At 40.2% G+C, this 17,338-nt stretch overlaps 1 protein-coding gene across 3 annotated transcripts in view; it reads right to left on the minus strand.

The window, feature by feature from the left end:
• Window positions 1–17,338, minus strand: part of HIVEP2 (HIVEP zinc finger 2) — a 195,704-nt gene that overhangs the window by 65,620 nt on the left and 112,746 nt on the right. For all 3 annotated transcript variants that reach the window (XM_066605459.1, XM_066605458.1, XM_066605460.1), the window contains one exon: window positions 15,270–15,354. The gene's annotated coding sequence lies outside the window, so the exon portion shown is untranslated. The remainder of the gene's footprint in view (window positions 1–15,269; window positions 15,355–17,338) is intronic.

Here is a 17,338-nt window from a genome sequence, read left to right on the forward strand (position 1 = left end):
ATTGTCTGGAAGACATACACTTCCTTGTCCTCTTTCCCTTTAATATGACTTGAGCATCTTCTTAGTTTGTCTGCTATTTTTTTCCCCTTGTGACTTCAAGACTTCCGCCAGCTCTTTTCTGGTCATCTTGAAACTTGTCAACTGACAAACACCTACTGTAGAAACACCTTCTTAAGGATTTACATTTTTTACAGTCTTCGTGGCTACCTCCTGTTGCACCGTCAAAACCAATTCACACTTGCTATCATCTTTACTGTATATAGAATGAGTTTGTTAGCCATACTTTTCCCTTTTTAGTATTTTTTCCTGTGACCTTAGTATTGCAATACAGCAGATTTCACATAAAAGTGTTTTCTGACATGATTAAATAAATATGTAACATGGCAGAGATCAGTAAGGGAAATAGCATCTGTGCCCCGGCCATCGTGACAGAAGTCCTGACGTTGAGTAGGTCTTAGTTGAAATGTATAGGAGTTAGGCTTCATATAGGATGGCTCCGTGTTCTTTTTCGGCTGCAGTGTGTTCTGTCCAGGACCCTGAGGAGCTTCTGTCATCTACATAGAAAGTGATTTCTCAGTTTCTGCAGCTTCATCTGACTGTTATATGTAAGGACTGTATTATTTATTAGCTGAACTTTTTAATCTTATTTTGTATTACTTTTGGTTAATATTTTGGGGTCTCAAAGCCAATTATTAGTTTTCCTCTAATTCAGGTCAGTTTCAGATGAGCGTGTTGTGTCACACATTGCTAATATGGATCCACAATGGGGAAGAATTGTAACTGTATGTCATCAGTATCTAATCAGTGTTTGATCTGTATTTGCTTTCGTTGGTTTTATTTTATACAGGAAATATGAATTTGTAATTGTCCAATAGAAAATAATACCAATGAAGCAAATACCGAGGCAAAAACGGACAAAAAGAAACATATATCATGCTGCATATTTCAAAACACGTCCAAGAAAAAAAGATCTTACATTAGCTCCGTATTACGGTCCGCAAAACATGAACCAAACACGGAGTTAAAATATACTAGTCTGACAGCAGCATTATAGTTTCAACACGCAATGTATCAGCCCAATTACTATTGTATGCCTTGTACATTGAGTGCACACATTATATTAGGCTGTTTTCACATCTGCCCTGAAATCTCCATTCAGAGGTTCCATCGCAGGTTTGGCACAAAATACCAGAAGAAATGGAGCTGCATGCATACCGGTTTACATCCAGTAAAATGCTGGACAGCTGAGCGGAAACCAAATGGACCCCATTATAGTCAATGGGGTCTGTTTAGCGCTGGTCGGTTCCAGGGGATTCCCCTTTCCTGCTCCCGAAAGGAGCAAGAAAACTGAATCCCCAACGCAGACATGAAAGCAGCCTTATATACATATTTTCTGTGCAGTTTATAGATACATCTGAAAGGGAAAAAATAAATTCCAAGTACTGTAATTGTATGATCGAAAACATGACACAAAGCAAGCTGTTACCATAAATATTTGCATGCAAAATTTACATGTCACAGCTCTAAACAAATGAGAGCACTAAAAGTCTTTTCTTCCCTTTGTCATATAAGGCTTTCCTTGTTCGCTCTACATTGCCATTCAAAACAACAGCTACTTCTATTCATGTGAACACATAGACATCTGAGTATTATTTATATATATATATATATATATATATATATATATATATATATATATATATATATATATATATATATATATATATATTAAATATAATTTTTTTTCTTTTGGGGGGGGGGGGGGTCTGGGTACTTTATATAGAAAAACACAAACAGGGCACCAATACTATTTATGATCTCTTCCAACTAACTGTTCATTCGATAGGCCTAGCATATCAGTTATATTGTTGTATCAATGAGAATGAAAAGCATTACTACACCTCGGCCTACATTCTTGTGTACAAGAGCATAATACCGCACTGTAAACCTCTAAGAAGTCTATGGGAACCTACCGCACTTCAGTTTTCCTCCGATTTCATACCACGTTCCGTCAGATGCCCTTTTATCCTACTGTATTTAGACAACTGAGAATTGGACATCTCTCAGCTAAAATTAAGCAGGATATAACCAGATCGATCAGACAGGAAGAAACTGTGGCAAATTGATTACAATGGTGAACACTATATGACAAATTTGGCGCATCTTAATAGACGGGTTAAACACTTTTTCTTCTGCAGCCTTCAGACTGGATTATTTTACACTACTATTTTGCTCTAAATAATTAACAATTAACCCTTTCCAATCCAATTTGTATCCTGGTTTTCCTAGGGGGTCTGTCTTACTCTTTTTCTGCTGTTAGGCAACAGCGCTATATGCTGGCTAAAGCCAGTACTGCATAAGGTGACACATTGGATAGGCTCCAACAGCAGAGAGGCTCGCAATATACAGTAAGAGAACCTTGACGGATGTCTTCCAGCATCAGAGGTGTAAAGCCTTAAATCATAATGTCTTCAGAGGTCAGACAGCGGATTGGAAAGGGTTAATAACTCTGACACATTATAAAACTCCTCTTCAAAAGTGTCTAATATACATTTTCTGTAGAAATTATTACATGGGCATTTTTACAGTAAAGAGAAAACAAACAGTAGAAAGAGGAATGGAGACTGGGTGAGGCCGAGGACATGAGGATAGAGAGATTATAAAGAGAACAAGAAAAAGATGAGAAATGTGTATCACAAAAGTGAAGGGGGGGGGGTGGAGAAAGGCAGAGAAGCCAAAAGGGAGGTGTGTCAAGTAGATGTGTCTGAAGAAAATGGGTGCAACCTCACAATCAAAGAACCCATGCAGTTACACTAAAGTACCTACTAAGATGGGTCATCCTAGAAGAAGTCATGCTGCTGGATAGAGTAGCCATCAGAACGCTGTATTATCATGGCTTCCTAAGCTTTTATTGATATCCATCACCCTGAGACAATATCATATAACTGTCCTTTATTGAGCATATGTCTAATTTTTATTTCTTGCAATTTACAAGCTAAAATGAAAAATCAATTTCAATGATTATATCTTAATAACCACATAAAGCCCAGATCTCGTTGTTGACTGCTCCACACAAACTTTTTATAAAAGCATGATGAAGTGCATGTTCCATTATCTCGAGGCCATTCTGTTTCCTCTAGGGAATGGAAATAAGAATGTTTTTTTTCTCTTAAGTGCAAGGACTATAGTGAGGGGAGGAAAATCAATGCTTATCAGGAGAGATTTGTCTGGGGCCATATGTGCGTAATGACATTATTAAGTCTTACCCCCTTGACAAATGTGTAGAGTGCTGACGTTCTAACCACACCGCTGCATTAAAGTCACATTAACTTCTACTTGAGCACTGATTTTCAATAACTCATGAGATCTGATTCTTCTGTGACTCATGTGATCTCTTAGTGATCCTCACTGTGTCTTTTCTGGCATGAAAACAGAAATGTGGTTTTTATATAAATCGGGAAATGTGTACTGATTTGCACACAGTCCTTATTCGATGTGAAGATTTTAAAAAGGGGATGTGGAGTAAAAATGGCAATATGATGTCAATAGAGTTTTGCTGTGAACACAAATATAGATTAAAAGTGATGTCCAAATCTGTTCAAGATCAGCAAAGAGAGTACCATAGTTTTCGCTCTATAACGATGCACCGATGATAAGACGCAACTAGGTTTTTAGAGGAGCAAAATAGAAAAACAATATTTTGAAGACAGACCAGACAGGGAGGTATTATTGGAGGGATACAGAGTAGTACCACCTCGGAATGAAGTATATACCACTTGTCAACCTGCCATTCAGGATCCAGGCAAAGCGGAGTGTAGATGTAGTGGTGGTCTTATTGCTTGTCACCCAATTTTCTAGGAGCCTGGAATGCCATGTTTGACTAGTTTTAGCAATGTATGTGCTGTACATGCTTGCATAACTCTGCAGTTAGCATTCAGGATCCTGGAAGAGCTGGGTGACAATGTAATGATGATTCCATTAGTTGTCACCCAACTTTTTATGAACCCTGCATGGCATGTCCCATTATGGTGAGGTATGGGGCAGGATGCATTATGGGAAGAAAGCAAGTTGGTGGAGACAGTATTGTGCTCAGGGAAATGTTCTGCTAGGAGTTTGCATGAAGTTTGCATGTTCTCCCTATGTTTATGTGGGTTTCCTCTAGGTACTAGGATTTCCTCACACACTTCAGAATTTATATGAATAGGTTAATTTGGAATTTAGATTGTGAATCCCAATGGGGACAGTGACCAATAAAAGTGATGTCTCTGTACAGCACTGCGGAATATGTATGGGCTATATACTGGAAATGAGTTAGATCAATCAATCCTTGGATCCTGCATTCATATGGATGTCCCTTACCATCTATTGTATGTAAACACTGCTGCAGACCAACTACACCACTTCATGGGAACAGTATTCCCTAATGGTGGTGGCTTCCTTCAGCAGGCTAGTTGTGTGAAGTGGACTTTTTCTACTTGTGTGGAGCTTGTTGACCACTAGACATGCCTCTACAACACAAATCAAAGAGATTTTTCCCAGTTAGAGTTCGACAAGCACAAGCAGCTCCAACTGTTTCATTGTCCACCGTATGGAGAAGTGGCGCCATAGTTACAGGCTCCTGTGTTTGATCTGAACCATTTCGAGGTGCTTGGCTGAAGGACATTACTTCTACTGCCTTTGACACCCACGCGGCATAGTCTCTGTTTGCAGTGGTGTCATGAATAACTTAAAGTAGACTACTACAGAGTGGAATGAGTGGTCTTTAAGGTTTAGTTTGGGCACGGAAGACAGCCGTGTTTGTGTCTGGATAGCCAGTAGTGAGCACCTCAATCCTGCCTTTGCTGTGGAGTGGCTCACTGCCCCACTGCTGGTGTGATGGTCTGGGGGGCCATCGCATACAACAGTCAGTCACCCCTAGAAGTGGCAAGAGGGACAACAACAGCTCAGTGATATGTTCATGACAGTCGGCAACTTCTCACTGCCGGGCTTCCAAGAGGCATTTTCCAGCAGGATAATGCTCAGTTACACACAGCACATACAGGAATGCCTCCCCAACATTGCCACACTTCTGTGGCCTAAAAAGCCCAGTCACCAGATTTATCTCCAATGGAACACCAACTTCAACAGCATACAAGTTCGCATGATCTAGAGGTTCAGTTACAGCAAATGTGGAGCGATATGCCACAGGATACCATACGGAATAGTAATAATCTTTATTTGTATAGCGCCAACATATTTCGCAGCGCTTACAAAGACAGAGGGAATACAGAAAGACAAAAGTACAAAAATTACAGAACCACGATTACATGTAGTAATCAGTTGATGGAAACAGTAGGGGTGAGGGTCCTGCTCCAACGAGCTTACATGCTACAGGTAATGGGGTGATACAGAAGGTAAAGGGGCTGGAGATGTGCACGGTATGGCGAGGTGGACAATGAAGGATGCTATACACGTAGCTTTATGCCTCCATGCCCGCCTGTATCACATCTTACATCCAAGCTAGAAGCGGTACAACCGGGTACTAGAGCCTCCATGCCCAGCTGTATCAGATCTTCTATCCAAGCTAGAGGCGGTACAACAGGGCACTAGAGCCTCTACGTCAGCCCGTATCACATCTTACATCCAAGCTAGAGGCGGTACAACCAGGTACTAGAGCCTCCATGCTAAATGTATCACATCTTACATCTAAGCTAAAGGTGGTACAACACGGTACTAGAACCTCCATGTCCGCCCATATCACATCTTACAACCACGCTAGAGGCGGTACAACAAGGTACTAGAGCCTCCATGACCGCCTGTATCACAACTTACATCCAAGCCAGAGGCGGTACAACAAGGTTCTAGAGTCTCCCGTCAAGTGTTCAGTTTTCTGCAATAAATTATCCTTTTCCTCTGATACTGTAATCACTTACTTATATCAATGTTACAATCACACATAAAAAGTTTTACTAGATTACAACAACTTCTTTTAGGTGCTTGATATTTTGAAGGAATTGTCCTAATCTAATAAAACTTTCTATGTACGATCACAACATTGAACAAATCCTGCGTATGCCCATGGTAATACTAATAAAATAATGAACTGTGTATGACATATAGATCAGTATACATATCCATCTATATACACATGCTGATCATGTATAAAGTAACAATATAGAAAGATACATTTATGTTACCCTCTTCTGATCAGAGGGAATATAAGATGGCTTATTAATATTACATGGACTTTTATTCCTCGAGTCTCTTCTTGTATTATGAGATATAAACTACATTATCTAGACTTTCTTTTCTTTACAATAAAGGAGTGTGGAGTTTTCTCCTCTTATTTCTTGCAAGGCAGATTCAGAAAGATGGCGGATAGAGCTGTTTTGTCCTCCTCCGCAGCTGCTACTGCGTGTCATTTTGTACTACCAGGAAATAGCAGGGAAGCTCTATGATAATATCTTGTGGGTAGAGATGCCAAAAAGGGGCTTCTCCTGTTTAACTTGGAAGGAAATGGTAAGCCTGTCCCTTTCATGGAAACATGGGCTCATTGTCTCCATGTGTCCGCAGTGTACATTACGCCTTACACATAGCTGTACTGCTGACCTAACGCAACCCCACGTCTCTGCTGTCTCTTCTCCTTCCTGTGTGCATCAACCAAATGCTGCTCCCACTAGAGGAAAAAAACAGCCCTGTTCATTCTTAATTGCTGATGGAAACAGTGTCATATTTTCCACAAACCGAGCTTGAAACCATTACTGTACCACCTTCATTAGTTTTTCCACAACATTTTACAGAAATGTCAGGAAACAGCTGCCTCTGAACTGACTGACGAACTGGGCTTAGCGCTGCTTCTCCGAGCCGTGCGTTCACTTCTGGAGGCTACAATGAATTTCTCATTGCCGAGTTCAACAAGCTTGTTTTATATACAGTTACTCGATTCTTTTTAGACAAGATCTGCTTGCCCAGCTCTGGTGTCTCAGTGGTCAGAGAATTTGTACGGATTTGGAACTGCATACTTCTAGGAAAAGATTGCTTCCTGCAAATTACTCAGCTGTCTTTCTTGGACCGTATTCAATAAAGTTCAAGCCTGGCGAAGGAGTAAAATTCACCAGGATAACAAGCTAAATTGTGCCGCAAGCTGCAAAACAACCTCTTGTTGTTTAAATAGCGTTACATTTCCCCTCCTCGTTATTGATCCCCTTTGCATCTAATGATACGGTCTTCATTTTTTCGGATCCTCGCAGTGCAGCGCAGGACTCATCAAACCACACATTGTGCATATTTTCTGGCAAAAATAGTGGAATAGTATACTTCATCATTCAAGCTATTCAACCGCTGAAACTCTATAAGGCTTTACTTCCAGACTAAGACCTGCCATCTGGTAAAGACTTCAAAGACCTTCAGGTTGCTGGCAGGCTGAATGAACTTGAAAATGATGGTGACAGTGCATTAATGCGGGAGTTAAATTCCTACACAGTTCACAAAAAGGTGTAAAGTTCTTAATATGTCCAATCCAAATGTGCAGTATACTTTCATTTTAAAGACGGTTTGTCCTCTTTTTAATAGGAGTTCTATGCTGGTACGGTAGGTGCATGAGCACCAAGTTAATTGCCCTTCAAAGTCGCATGGGTGGAGGTGGAGGCATGTACTATATAAAAAGCAGATAAGAAGATTACCCTTCACACATGACTAGTCAAACAGATTGGCATCTATACTGTAATCTATAAAGAAAAGCAATGAAATCACTGCACAGATACTAAAGTAGTAACCCAGCTAGAAAAATAAGCGGCAGCAGAGATGAGAAGAGCGGCAGCGCTTGGTTGTTTCCAGAATTCCCACACAGTTGGCATCAAGCTACAGTTGTGTGGGTTTTGGGGGACACACCCCATCTTACCTAATATGTTGAGTGGATAAGTGAGAAATCTTTTTCCTTCTGTTGGACCTGTCATTGAAAAACTATTGGCCAACAGCACCCTGCACACATCACTCTTCACAGAGTCTCAATTTCTTACAGGATTGTTGCATGTCTCGTTAGGGAGCAGTGGGGATAGTTAGAATGTGAATAGAAGAGAGAGAATACAGCACTGTCAGGCCCACTGGAGAAGGAGTTATGTGGAGTAATAAGAAAGCACCCATACACTTTAATATAGTGCATTTAACACACCAATGAAATGTGTACCATAATTATATTGAGATCTTTGTGGTAGGGTAGGTTTAGACTGCATTTATGTTTTAATTTTTGGTCCCAAGGTTTTGTTTGAACACAAAAAAATAGTATTGAAATGGAACCCAAAGTAAAATCATTGACTGTAATGAGGCAAACAGAGGCCAAAAGGTTGGGCTGGATCCGATTTCCATTGGTCTCCTTTTTTTGGAGGACACAATAGCATAGTTGGCTATGCTACTAAATTCTTCATTGGTTTCCATAATTTTTGGAGGACATAGTAGTGTGGTTGACTGTGCTATTGAATCCTCCTATTGACCTGGTTTCCATAGGTTTTTATCTTTTTTGGAGGACCCAATGGAGCCATGGCTGTGTTGAGGTGCAATTATTTTATGGCACGTATATTAGTATTATTTCAGTGTTTAATGCTCCACAGTTGTTTTAACAAGGGTACTTTTTGAAAGACTGCTACTTCCAGTGCATGTAGTTTATGTTTGGATCTAGGAGGAAAACTGATCAATATAACATATATAGAGTATAGTGGGACCCTAAGGTCTAAGGACTGAAACGAAAGCATCAAAAATTTCTAAGATGCTGTCAAGTTCAGAACATTAGAACAGCGATGGGTCGGGACTTCCAGCTGTAACATGAGCGCACAAATGCGCCTAAATTACACTCATGTGAAGCTGAAGAAAATGGTAAACTAATTATATGCAGAACATAAAAGACATTGTTCTTTATAAATAATGTTAAAGGTGAAGAGAAAGAAACAACTTATATACAAAGTCAACACGCTGATAGCAATCTGATAAGGGCAGGACACTTGGGATGGTGAATCACTTTCGCAGCATGATGTTTTTACGCTAACCGCTTGCCAATACAAACAGTCTGCTTTCTTCTGGAAACCTCTGATACTGTCACCTAGTGCTATTATTACTCTTTTATATTGCTCCTATCATCAACTTGCATGTTGGTTAGTGTAACATATGCAGAGATCCTCTGGCCGCAGAATGAGAACAAAAGAAGGTTTAGGACACATGACAACAAGCACTTAATTGGAGTTTCTCAAAAAAGTGTCCAAAGCCCATCAGTAGAACGCAGACACCAGCCTTCGACCTGTGTTCAGCCTTTCCATCTCACTATTCTGGTTTGAAGCAGAGACACGGAATTAAAGAGGGTAGATTTACTAACGTTATCTTACATTAAGACAACTTACAACTCGGCTAGATGCTCCAAATTTATCACAGTGGCTAATGTTGCACAAAAAAGTTGGCACATCTTTAAACACTATTCTCTAATTTTATATGACCGCTTGGTTGACTTTCTTTTCACCAATTTTTTGTGTCTGAAATACTTCAAACAGCTGAATTTTCCAGAAGCCGCAGCCAGGCATACATTTGGCAGGAAAAAATTAGTATTACAGAATGGCCCATTCAGATGAATGGCAGCCCTATAATAAAACCACTCAAAGTCCACCACAATGGGATCCACTCACTGCATGGCTCTCCATTAAGGGTCGTAGAAGAGGGCTCCCAAGTGGGGGATCCACACAATGGCACTCATATGCCCATAATAATCTTGCCATGACCCCTTTAATGCTATGTATATGAAGCCGTTGCACCACTTTTTTGCAGCACCTAGAAATGGGTTTGGAAAATTGGGCAGGACTTCAGATTTGTGCTCATCTTTTTACTATTTTTTTGCCACTTTACTGCCTTACTACTTGTTTGACAAGATGTTCTTTAGCCTCCTCCAAATCTACCAACAAATTCATAGTAGGCACATGCTGCACAGGAAGAGGTATTCGCTAGTGTGCCGGAATTGATAAATCTCCCAAGATGTATGCAATACATGTGCTGCTGACTCCTGTTTATCACATCATATAGAATTCTGTTAATACAAGCCTTTTCTCAGACTAATGAAATGCAAATGTAAGGAATATTTTGTTTGCATTTACTGAGACTAGAGATGAGAAAACATACTCGCTAAGGACAATTACTCGATCGAGCATTGCCCTTAGCGAGTACCTGCCTGCTCGGGAGCAAAGATTCGGCTGCCGGCGGCGATCTCTCTCTCCCTCTCTCCCCCCCCCCCAGTCCCCCCTGCTCATGGCCGAAACTCACCTCTCACCCGCGCCGGCACCCGAACCTTTGCTCCCGAGCGGGGAGATACTCGCTAAGGACAATGCTCGATTGAGCAATTGTCCTTAGCGAGTATGCTCGCTCATCTCTAACTGAGACTTATTTTAATGAAAACAAACAAAAAAAAATGTACAAAAGTACATATATTTCTACACCACCGAGGAGATTTTCGACTCTACACATGCTTTATGTCTTTTTGGTAAACAACCCTTAGGCCACTCTCACACAGGCCATTTTATACAACATTTAGCGCGGTTTTTCAAATACCGCACTAAATGCTGTAAACTGCCTCCATTGATTTCAATGGGGCTTTCTTAGACGAGTGTTTGAGCACTTTTCGAACGCGGTCTGCTCTATTTTAGTGTGCTCCAGTGATTTCTAAGGCACCTCATCACCCAATGATAGGGTGCGTTAAAAAACGCTGGCAAACCTTTCGAACGCATTTGAAAACGCAGTAAAAAACATTGTTTTTAAAACAGTGTTTTTACAGACGCCAGTGTGAGAGTGGCCTTATTAATACCTTTAGTTCAGCAAATACTGTACAATGGCATTAATGAGAAGCTTTGCCCTTGTTCTAACATGCCAAGTAGTGAACTCCTGATTTTCTTGTTCTTGTCTGAAAAGTGAGTAATGATAAGGTTTTACATTTCTCCCTTTGTTTTGAAGTGCACCTCTCTATCAGGACTGGGTGTTGTTCACACAAGAAGCATGTATAAGAATAGGACTATCATTTTTAGTGTATACAAGGAAAACTTGGTAATTCTGTAAAACTATGTATATAGCTTCCGTAGTAACCCTAGTCATAGGGGAGCATTATAAGTGGCTGCTGACATCACATTTTAACCATCCGCCAAATATTTTAATACTAAAAGGTATTAAAACATTGCCTGACATATCCATAGACTATAACTAGTGACCGGTAGATAGAAGTGCACACTTTTAACTACAGGGAAGCGTAGCATACAGGTTCACACCCGGAAGTACAGATGTTGGCATGGTTCTGTTGGGATTATGTGAAGCTCTTCTCTGGGGTTAACCTATATAAAGCAAGTGGAGCTTGGTAATGTATGTTTGAGACCTTCTTTGGCGGGGCCTAAACACAACTATATTTATGGCTAAGTATCTCCATAATGCGCTTTATTATTTTGCACTGCCAGTGCAGTGGAATGCAATGGGTCAACCGGTGATTTGAAGTCACTTTTTGTTGTTCTGTTACGGTGACAACTGGGGGCGCTTGGATCACATGGTTGTTTCTAGCTAATGGGAATATATATGGTGCTTTGATTGGTTTGTAACGCATCATATTATGGCATGCTGACAACATACGAGGGTGGAGCTGATGATGTGTCAGGCATATGGAACAGCAGGTCTGAAAAGTGGGTGGATTCAAGTGATGTAGTTAGCAGCGGATGGGCTGGAGGTGAGGTTAGTTTCTATAGCAATGATAGCATATGAGAATAATATGAACCGGAAATAAATCTTTCATAGGTTTGTATGTCTGATTAGATTAAGAGCAATGCCATCGGAAAGGAGGGAGAGGTGACCCCAATCAACCATACAAACACCCAGAATGTTTTTAATGTGTTATAAATAGTTTTTTTATGCGTTATTTTTAATAGAAAGCTAGGATTGTGACAAGGAAGAAGTGGAAGACAGGGTCAGCTCCCAAGATGGACTATAAAGGAAGTATTGGTTTGCTATGCTTGTATTTACCTTATGCCTGCATGACAAAGACCGTACATGGCTGACACATACGTTGCTGTGCATTTTTAAATTAAGGCAATTTTATTTTTGGATACCTCTGGTGCCTTGGACGTTTCTCCGTAAATTAGCTTTATTTGCCAAACGTTCAAACAATTTAAATAGCTTGACACAAGTAATTTAACAAGTGGCTTCTCTAAATTCCACACAAAATGCCACTTTTAGTGACTATTGTGATCTCATGAATAGAATCCCTCATAAGAGCACACATTTGCAAATCATCTGTTGTCTCAAGCACACTTAATGCAACTAGTCAAGTGCTTTGTTAGTTTCATCAGGTGTACTTGAGATAAAACAAATCAAATATGTGGACTGGCTACGGATTTGTTGACTGAGAGGTTTGGTTGCATGTCAGAAATATGACTAAGTCAAGAGACTGGTCCAAAAAGTTAAGAGAAGAGATCATTGCCTTGCAGAAACACAGAAAAGGGTACAAAAGATAGCAAAGGCACTGAATGTTCCTAGAGATACCACTGGAAGCACAGTACAGATTTTTTCTTTTGTAAACTACTGCTTTTCCGAAGGCATCATCTAGCGATGATGCTGAATCTGCAACCTTTCAGCAATGTGATTGTGGAAGGGCTGTAGATCAGATGGCTTCCATTGACTTCAATGGAAGACGTCCACACAGAATCCACAGAAAAATGGAGCATGCATCGATTTTCCCTCTGCTTGTGGACATCACAATTGGTTTCCGCAAGTGTGCAGGAAGAATCGATTTCCCATAGCATGCTATGGGCGCTATTTGGTGCAAATTCCACAGCAAAGAGCTGCCCGTGAGAAGGAGCCCTACCTGGACAGGCAGAAAGACGAAGCCACCATCGACTGCCAACGGATTCCTGAGGAGGCAGGTAGCCAAAAACCTTTGAATGATGGGCCTTTTTTCAGATGGCCCTATTTTTTAAATAAGAGCAAAACAAACGCATCTATATATCGCTAGGCTTTTGTTACAATGACTGCCATCACTTATTTGAGGTACTACCATTATGTCTATGAACGTGGACCCTTTAAAAAGGCTCAAAAAGTCTTCTCATCATGAAAACGTGTATAAATCGGCCTGTCTGTGGTATTCAATGGTAGTTTGGATTCCAAGCCACAGCTCCTAGGTGATCATCGGTATATTATTAGGGAAGGTCGTAAATTAAATATTCTTATAATATTGGGTATTACTGTAATTTTTAAATTTATGAATGTCAAAATAAACCACAAAGGTAGGAGGAAGCCTGTTCCTGTCAGCAGCTGCCACATCATAAACTCCAAGGAAAGGTAGACGTAACTTTGCTTGTTTTACTAGGAACAAGTCAAAGCAAGGGATTGAAGAGCTGTATGAATGACGATGCTTTTCTCTGGGAGTCAAGTCCAGAAATGATGAAAGGGATCAAAGAAGAAGACTTGAATGTTCAACATTTCTACCTTGTAACTTCCACCACAAATCAAAGTGTAGAAGAAGCAGATCAACTTCAAATTCCAACCTCAACATATTCCTACTGGAAGTCACCTGGTCCAAAATCCCAAAACAAGCAGTGATTGCCAGTTCCCCAGCTAAATAATGATGAGCATTATGGGCTTCAGCAAAATTGTCTTTCCTGGTTGTTTTATTACAGGACCCTACAGTAGGTGAGGAGACAGAGTGTTCAGCTAGACCACAGGACTCAAGTACAAAATAAATCCCTTCCTGACTCTTATTTTCATTAGTTCGTGCCACTTTGGCAACATGAAGATAAACTTCTGACTTGTTAGAATCTCCTGTTTTCATTCTCTGTAGGATTGCTATACTGGCATTACTAAGTCTTAAATTCATGTCACATCCTCCTCTTATTTGTTTCCTATGTGAGAAAGCAAACGTACATATTTGTTACCGATATACAGTATTGTTGCACAGTGACAATTACTTTACCATGGGCATGAATGTATAACCATTGCCCACACGAAACCCAGTTCGCTTTAGTTGTCACAAAACCGCAGTACAAGAGTGCTAGTTAAATGCATAGCCCTACCTTACACTAGTTTACAGGAAATTGCTTTTAAGCAATTCCCAAAGAAGTGCTTATAAACATAAATGTTGCATTGCCCCCTCTCTATGATCACAAGCACTGCCAGTTTTTGGCAGTCTAGCGTTGGGAAGCCCATTAGTCAACTCAGACTGGTAGAAATTGCAACCATTCGTCTACAACCCCAAGGGAAGGGCAGCCACAGGAATGTAAAAAAAACTTTGCCGAGAGGTCTGTGAGGTAATATTGCTGTGCCTATTACTGCGGGTAATACATATAGACCATTGTCATGTGACAACCACCATCCATAGGAATACACAGTAATGTACAGTTCCATGTATGTGAAACTGCCAAGCAACTTTTTCCCAGAGGTGGGATTTTACCTGTAATTTACAGAGAACTCCTGTGAACCTATTCTCCATTCGCATGCAACTACCACACAACAAAATATCACTTTCAGGATGGAGTGAGAAAAGTCACACATACAATAGGTGAGACGAGCATTATACAACTCTGCTATAAGTACAAAACTGTACATGCAGCTTGTCTAATCACATCATTTCATTACAATTTCTAAGAGAACTTGATCTTAATACTGGACGTATAGTAGTGGATTCACAAGAACATAGGCACCCAAATTAAATGTCACAAACCGGGCCAGACCACAAGTCTCCTGACCAGAACCAACAGCATCCCAGGTCCCTATGATCATTCTAGTTTAGGTCATGGAACCAGAGATCGGGCCAGCATTTATAGCCATAATACAGCCTCAATGGTTGTACACCTAAGTGAAAATAACTAACTTCTACTCCCAAACCTTACAGAATGCCTATAATGTGCATAAGTATATATCAGCATCATATTATACATCATATGTATCCAGTGGTTTTTTTCATTGTAGAAATAGTAATAAAAAGTGGTTAATGGTTGATCAGTGGTCATCAGTTACCGCATTCACATATTTTTTTACATATCATGAACGGAATCATAGGGGAAGATGTATCAAAACTGGTGCAAAGTGGTTTAGTTACTAATGGAAACCAATGAGGTGGTTGACTAGATTTTCTAAAATAAGAGGTGGAATCTGGTTGCCATGGGCAGCTACTTCCTTTTTTCCCTTGTACCAGTTTGGACACATGCATGGAAGCATGGTCGGTTGTATTTAAAAAAATAACTTGAAAACCTTTAGGTACCAGTAGATATAGGTTAAGCAGAAAAAAACAATACCTTATGTGTCTTCTGAGAGGTTGGCTATTTCATGAATAGAGAAGTGATATCCTCTTGCTTTTCTGTTCGCAAGGCAAGTGGTAATCTATGGAGACAAAAAGCAGAATGTTCTATAATACTGTATACTGTAGTAATGAGGCCAAATTCCAGATGAGTTAGACTATGCATGTATGTACATGTTCCTGTTTATACTACAAGTTATTACAGTATTACTTTGCAGAATACTCACAATGCCAGCCAGCTAAGAAATGATATCAAAGTTTACCAATATAATTTAAGGAAATGATTAAAAAATGTATCACCGTCCCCATAGGTATATGCAAAACCCTGTCCAATTGGCATAGATTCAACTGTTAAGAATTCCAATGTTCTAACGCCTCACATAGGAAATATTAACCTTCTGGCTTTTTATCTCAAGTTTATTTCAAAGTTTAATGTCAGTGGTCATGGATTGGTCACCCATCACTAGTCACCACCAGGATCCTCACCATAAGGCTCGTTCACACGGGCATAAGCGCATCGTATTTATGTGAAAGGCAATCATTTATGCCCACGGATTTCGAACATCATGTGAAAAAATACACTCACGTGAACAAGCCCATTAAGATCAAGGGGTCCTAATACACTGGTGTGATCGAGCCCTAAAACAGTACAAAGTTAACTTTTCTACAACTGAATGGCTACTTGTGCTGTGACTGCCAGTTATTTGTATTCAGAAAGGAACACATTACAGGAAGAGGGAATGTGATGACCTTGAACATAAGAGGTTTGATGACAAGCAAAAGCAAGAAGAATTCACAGCAACATCCCTTTAAGGTTCCTCCATCCTGCACTATATTTTGCAATAGATTCTGGCACTTTTAGCATTTTTCCTGAGATGTTTGTGGTCCTTTTTCTGCTTCAGTACCTTTAATAAAAATATCCTGCCACTGGAATTGTAATTCCAGTTATGCGAATGCCTGCTCAAAAATGCCAAGCTGGAAGGAAGACAATGTTTTGAGGGTTGGTCCTAACCCATAATGCTTAGCATATGGCTTGTTATCGAAAATGAAAACAAGCAGGCATTGATAATGTTTCACTAACCAGTACATGTAAACAGTGCTCCAAATCGGCATTTTAACATATAAGAAAACATATGCTTTGGCTGCGGACCCATATTCCCTTTGAAACTTCACAAGACTTTCCAGGAAACTCATCTGGACTCAGTCTAGGCAGGACATTTCAGAAGTTTGGAATTATTACGAGGGATTCTTTTTTATCTTTACAATCCCAAAATGTGGGGAGATTCCTCCATTTTTGTGCACTTTAGCTCTCCCCAGGCGGTCTCAAGAGTTCAATGGAAAAAACTCCAGCTTTAATACACATTCCAAATGTCCTGAACTCAGTCTTTTCCAATCTTATCTAGAGAATGTACAGATTTCTAGCAAATTGCAGCAGAGGAGCTCAGTGTTGTAATCCATCCCTTTTAGCAGCTGGCCAGAAAACTAGAACATGGCTTGTTTTTCCTGGTAACGGTTTTCCTTTGTTAACAGCAAAATGTTATTTTTTTCTTAGATTGCCAAAATCTTGGTCCGTATATGAGGAGGCTCCAGATCTATAATGCATCACCGTGGAATTCATTTTTTATTTAAATATTCATCTCACTGAAAAACGTAAAGTTAGGGTTGTTTCACATGTGCGCTCGGGGTTTACTTTCCTACTCCGTTCGAGGAATCACCATTGCCAAATGTCTCCCTCTCTGGATGGAACTGAACAGCACCGGATGGACCCCATTGACTATAATGGGGTCGGTCCATTTTCCACCCAGCTGCCCGGAATTTGGACGTAAGAAAAAGCATTGACTACAGTGATTTTACTTCTGGTATTTTGAGCTGGATCTGTGACGGAACCTCTGACCGGAGGTTCCCATGCAGATGTGTAACCGGGCCTATGTGAGATTATTTAAAGACTATTATTGTTGATATGATGCTGGTACAAAGTTATCTGACCTTAAAATGTAAAGGGCAGTTGTACCAGAGCAACAAGATCATCACCGGGAGGACTGAAATAACCAACATGAGTATTATTTT

Source organism: Eleutherodactylus coqui, chromosome 1 (genome assembly GCF_035609145.1).
Source record: "Eleutherodactylus coqui strain aEleCoq1 chromosome 1, aEleCoq1.hap1, whole genome shotgun sequence".
Lineage (NCBI taxonomy): Eukaryota > Metazoa > Chordata > Amphibia > Anura > Eleutherodactylidae > Eleutherodactylus > Eleutherodactylus coqui.